This window comes from Suricata suricatta, chromosome 11 (genome assembly GCF_006229205.1).
Source record: "Suricata suricatta isolate VVHF042 chromosome 11, meerkat_22Aug2017_6uvM2_HiC, whole genome shotgun sequence".
NCBI lineage: Eukaryota > Metazoa > Chordata > Mammalia > Carnivora > Herpestidae > Suricata > Suricata suricatta.
The window spans coordinates 11,827,632-11,834,064 of record NC_043710.1 but is presented as its reverse complement, the minus strand read 5'-3'; positions in this window follow the sequence as shown (position 1 = coordinate 11,834,064).

Genomic DNA, 6,433 nt, shown 5'->3' with positions numbered 1-6,433 from the left:
ATCCACTTTCCTACGAAGGGCCATATGTCATTCCCTCTCATTGCCATGTAGTACTCCATCGTGAATATATACCACATCTTCTTGATCCATTCGTCAGGTGATGGACATTTAGGCTCCTTCCATGTTTTGGCTATTGTTGACATTGCTGCTATGAACATTGGGGTACATGTGCTCCTATGCATCAGCATTTCTGTCTCTCCATATCTCAATAAAACTGAAGACAAGAAAAAGGAAACCACTGATTAAAGAGGGCTGGCACCCTCACACTGACACGTGTAGGCCATGCCATTTCTTTGTCTTGTTGTTGTGAATCAGAGAAAGCACGAGTTTGCGGACAAGCACTAGGGAACCACCCACCTGGTCCAGTACCTGCTCCTCCGTTTTGTGGAAGAGGAGTCCAGGCCCAGGGTCAGAGCTTGTGAGGTCTCTACCCACTTGCAGTTCTGTCGTGGGCACCCAGCCAGAGCATGCTCGTGGCTTCCTCCCTGCAGATGCGTCCTCACCTGAGGGGCTCTGTACACAGACAGCAACTCGGCCATGGGCTCCTACCCTGTGGAGGTCATACCGCCAATCTCCCCCAGGGGCAGCTGCTGGGGGCCACAGCAGGAGTCAGGCGTGGGCGGGGGCTGGATGGACAGCAGGGTCAGAGTACTCCCCAGCATTCAAGATCCAGGAATCACGGATCTGCAGTCCCATGGTGATGTTGGGCAGGAAGGCTGGGTCCTCTTCGGCTTCAGACACAGCAAGGAGAAGGCCCAGGACATTCAGGAAAAAGCAGATATTGAACCTTTGAGCGAGTGAAGTGCAGGGGGAGTTAGGATTGGTCAGGGCATCTGCTGAGCCACACAAAACAGCCAAAGAGACTGTTTCCTTGGAAGGAGTGAGGGCAAGAAGGGAAGTGGAATTGAATGTCCATTTCCGCTTGCTGGAAGGAGGAAGGCTTGGGAGGCACTGGGGATCCTAGAAGACAGACTTATACAAGTAGACAGACATGGAGAAAGGCTGGTGGCTTCCCAGAGATGGACAGAGACACACAAAGTGACAGACATTCAGACACATACACACACAGATGCATAGGCACACGCAGACACACACACACACACACACAGACACAGGCACACACACAGACACACATCCAAAGACACAATGCACACAAACACGTGCACATAAGTACACATAGATACACACAGGCATGCATGCACACAGATGCACACGAGACACAAACAGATACATACACAGACATACATGCAAACACACACGCACACACAAGTACACAGACAGGCGCACACACACATATGCACATAGACAGTCGCACACATAGACACACACATGCAAACACACATGCACACAGTCACACACACAAGCATGCACAAACACACAAGCACACATGCACACACACATAGACACAGACATGCACACACACATAGACACACACAAGCACACACACAGGCACACATGCATGCACACGCATGGACACACAAGCACACACAGGCGCACATGCATGCACACACACACATAGGTGCACACACACCATGCACACACACACGCACATGCACACAGACTCGCAAGCGTGCAGAGAGGCTGACCACAGTGTAGGCGCATGTACAGCACCACGTACAGGCACTCAGCCACGCGGGGCAGAGGGGTTGTGGCACAGACAGTGCACACGTGCACGCTGGGGAGGAAGGCTCAGATGCAGAGACAGGCAGAAACACAGACAGGCTCAGTGGGAGAGACAGGGAGACAGACATGCAGGGGCTGGCAGCCATGTCCACAGGCACACAGATGGACAAACACTTGCAGAGACAGATGGCCACAGATACAAGCAGAGAGCCCTGAGTAGGTGTGGGAAACGTGCCCGCATATCTCTGACTGAGACCCAGGCAGGAAGAAGGCAGAGACCCCTGCGGCTGGCTTAGGCCTAGGGCCGCCTTCCCTCTGGCCCCATGAACAACCCTGAGATGTGTCTTCCCAGGGCTCTGGTGACATGACTCCCAAGCCATTCCCAGGTCTCCTGCTGTGGAGCTCTTCTCTCCCTCAGACCGAAGGTGCAGAGAGAGAAAGGGACTTGCCTTGGGTGACTCAGTGACTTGGTCACTTGGGTGACCTGCTGACTCAGGGAGGGCTGGGACTAGAACCCAGTCTTTCCCCCCAGGTGCTCAGAGCAAGGGCTGTTCCTTCCAGTGGCCCGAGAGGGTGTGTGGCAGGTCTAGGACCCCCAGGTGCCTCCAGTTATTAGGAAGGTGCCCCTTCCCCTCCCCCTCCCTCCCCAGGTGGCCATTCTGTCTAGGGATAAGGACTGGACCCACCGTTGGCACTGTGGTTGCTCCAGAGGCTTCTGGAACCTTACTTGTGGCTGACCCAGCACTGTGTGTAAGGACATCAGGGTCCTGATGAGCACGCCTCTTTCAGTGGAGAAGACATCCAAGGGCCTGGACATTGTCAGGTATCCAGGAGCCCCGACAGTGTTCCCTGTGGGCACTGCCAAGAGCAGGGCCACCAGGACGACTGGAAGGGCCATGGAGGTCGTCCTTTCCTGTGGCTGTGTGGCTGGGGGGGGTTCCCTGCTGTCAGACTGCCCGGGGCCTGGCCTCCTCTGGGGGCACATCCGCCGAGTCTTCAGGGGACCTGGAAAAGAAGGTGAGTGAGTGTGGCTGAGCCTGGCCTTTGTCCTACATGTCTGTTCTTTCAGACTTGTGCAGCGCTCTGTGACCCCTTTCCAGTCTTGGCCTGCAGCTCCCTCATCCTTGCTTCACGTGTCCTCACTGCTACTGATCCTCCTGACTTGCTGGCTGAGCCTGGGCAGAGGCATCCTCGACGCCCGCCCTGCCTACCTGCACATCCTCCCTCCTGGAGCTCCTACCCAGGGCGGCTTGTGTTGATGAAGTTGTCTGCCTTCCTGCCCCAGAGCCCCTGGGCCTGCTCCCACCCATGCAGGGGAGGCCAAGGCCTCCAGAGAACAGGCTGCAAATCACATGAGTGAAGGAGCCTTTTGTCTGTGGCGGCAGGCCTGAGTGTCCCAGGTCCACCTGACAACATGCTCATGGAGGGACACGGCCAGGGAGGGCTGGCCTTAGGGCTCACCTTCCACCTGTTTGTGGCTTGAACACTATCTCAGCTGTGTTGTCATCATTCTGAGACATCTTGGGCAAGTTACATCCTCTCTCTGGGACCTCAGTTTTCTCTTTTGTGACAAGAAAGCATTGGCATCAGCAGGTGGTCCTCAGGCTGAGTTTCAACAGCGAAGGCTTCCGTAACACACCCTAGGCAGCAGCTCAGTGCATGAGGTCTGGGGGGTGGGGGTGAAGATGTCCTCTGGGATGCGGGGCTGGTGGCCCCCAGTTTTGCCCACTGGGCCCCCTGTGCCTCCCAGTGGTTTCTTGGCCGGTGCAAGGATCACAGTCAAGGCTTTGGGAAGAATTGTCTCTGAGGCTCCTTACAGGTTCTAGTCTACTTTCCAAGTGGGCTCCATGGGGCGAGCATTGGCGGCTCAAACTCAGGAGCTGTGAGAACATGACCTGAGCTGAAGTCGGACTCTTAACTAACTGACATTTTAAAAAATGTTTTTATTTAATTTTGATAGAGAAAGCATGAAAGCAGGGGAGGGGTAGAGATAGAGAGAGGGGGACAGAGGATCCAAAGCAAGCTCTGCACTGACAGCAGAGACCCATCTGGGCTTGAACTCATGAACCATGAGATCTTTTTTTAAAATATTTATTTATTTTTGAGAGGCAGAGAGAGAGCAGGGGAGGGGCAGAGAGAGAGGGAGACACAGAATCCGAAGCAGGCTTCAGGCTTGGAGCTGTCAGCACAGAGCTGGATGTCGGGCTTGAACTCACGAACTGTGAGATCACGACCTGAGCCGAAGTTGGCCGCTTAATTGACTGAGCCACCCAGTTGCCCCAGACTAGCTTTTTCTTTGTAAGAAATACAGGGCTGCGTGACATGCGGGAGTTTCCTTGGAGAGTAACAATTTACCACAACATTAGCAACTTAAAATGACACACATTAACCCTTGGTAATTTCCAAATTTCTGCATCCTCTGGGTGGGGGGCAGGGAGTCTCCCATGACTGGAATCAAGGCACTGGGTGGGGCATCCATCTCATGAGGGTGGCGTCTTGAGAGGCCAAGTCCTCTTTCAGGCCCCATCTGGTTGTGGGTGGAATTCATTGTGTCGCAAGTTTGGCCATGGTGCCCATTTTTCCTTGCTGGGGCTGGTCTTAGCGAGTCTCAGGTCTTCACCGTGTGGCTTTTCCTCTCAAAACATGGCAGCTTCCTCCATCAAGGTTAGCAGAACATCTCTGCTGCTTTTCACAGGGCCCAACTCCAGCCCGAACTCACAATCCTGAGAACAAGACCTGAGCTGAGATCAAGAGTCGGACTCTTAGTGAGGGAGCCACCCAGGCACCCCAACAGATACAGCTTCGAATACAACCATCCTGATTTGTTTGGATGTAGTTCTAAATGATGTTTATCACAACTGATTTCAAATATGTTTCTTGTTCCAGAAGTTCTGTAATTCAATAAGAACACTGCTTTTATCGGGATGCTGTGCAGCATTAAAATTTGTGTTTTTATTTATCCAAAAACCAAGACTGTTGTCTTCCAGTTTGATGTGTTATGCTGAATTTACAACAGTGTTCACAACGATGTCAGATATTTCATCTCTGACAGAATGAACTTTCAACAGCTTTATTTTGATAGATTGGATGGGGAAAATTATTAGAAATAACAAATGATCTTCTGTCTGAAGCATTTAGTGACACTGATGTGAAACTGTCATCATTTTACTGTGTGTAAAATTGTTCTATTCTATTGGCGCCAATATGTTACCAAACATTGCTTTGATTTTTTTGGGTGTACCTGTCTGCACGAAGAATGAGAATTAGATAAATGAGCAAAGTGACCTTTGATGTGAGTGGAAAGTCTTGCTTCACAGAGTGCAATGTAAACACACCTGTGATTTTCAATCATTACCCCCTGGCACAGTCTCTGAAAACAAGTGTTGATGCATCTTCAACAGATTTGTGTCTTCTATGTTTCAAGTCCTTGCAGGCATCTCCACGACTCCCACAGTGGGTGATAAATGCTGACAAACATCTTGTGCAAAATACAGGTTCATCATCAACTTTCCTGAGTAGCATGCACTTCTAGTTTTGTTTTTGTTTTTCTTTTTGGTTTTTGTTATTTTTTCCTTTATTGCTATGGCAAATGCTTATTGCAAAATATAAAAGTGATAGCAAACAATAAAATATCTTGCCGTGGCTTTTTACCATGCAAAAATGGGCCATATCACAGAAATGAAAGCTTTCAGACTACTTTGTATATGCTCTATTGCATCGTCTCTTAGACCCTGTTTTCTGCACACTGTGCATTTATACATAAGTGCCTGTCAGTGGACAACCTGTTGGCTTCACAGGCTCTGGCATGGGCCACAGTACAGCTGGGGGGCACCAGTGGCTGCTGGGGGGGGGGAGTGTTCAGTGTCTTCCTCACCACCACCTTAGACCAGAGAAATGACCCAACCTAGATCCTTGTGTCTGAGTGATTTTGTTTCTGGTTTTGTTTTGTTTTGTTTAAACATGGGGCACCATGTATGATCACGTTGGACAAGAGATTTCAGTATGGAAAGAATCAGGAAAAGATAGATGAGAAATGGCTGATCTGTCTTTCAGATTTAAACACACTTCAAAGTGAAAACTCTGTTTACTGTATGCGAGTTCCACACGCTACTAGGTCTGAGTATGGCAGACACAGGAAGTATAGGACCAAAGTCTACTGAACTATTATCTAAAAATGTGCGATTTCTGAGACAAATGTTACATTGGCTAGGATGCCAGGACAACGGGTGTAACAGAGGCTCTCCTGGGAGAAATTTGAAGTTGTGAAAGTGCTTTTCTTTCCTTTCCTTTCCTAATCTCCCCCCTTTCCTCCTTGCTCGCCCTTTCTTCCTTCTTCCCTCCTTTCCTTCCTCCTTCCCTTCCTTCCTTTTTTCCTCTTTTCCTTCCTTCCTTCCTTCCTTCCTTCCTTCCTTCCTTCCTTCCTTCCTTTCTTCCTTCCATCCTTCCTTCACACCTTCCTTCCATCCTTCCTTTTCTTTCTGGGGCTCTCTCTCTCTCTCTTTTTTGTAAAGTTTATTTATTTTGAGAGAGTGCATGTGTGTAACGTGAGCAGGGGAGAGGCAGAGAGAGGGAGAGAGAGAGAATCCCAGGCAGGCTCCACGCTGTTGTGGGGCTTGATCTCACAACCCTGGGATCATGACCTGAGCTGAAATCAACAGTCAGATGCTCAACCCACTGAGACACTCAGGTGCCCCATCTCTCTCTCTCTTTCTTTTTGAAGAGTAAAACCTTTCTTTTATTCAGGAGAACTGATTACCAAATATAAGGTTTTTGTGTTTTATGCTAAGAGTACTTTGTTGAGTAGAACTTA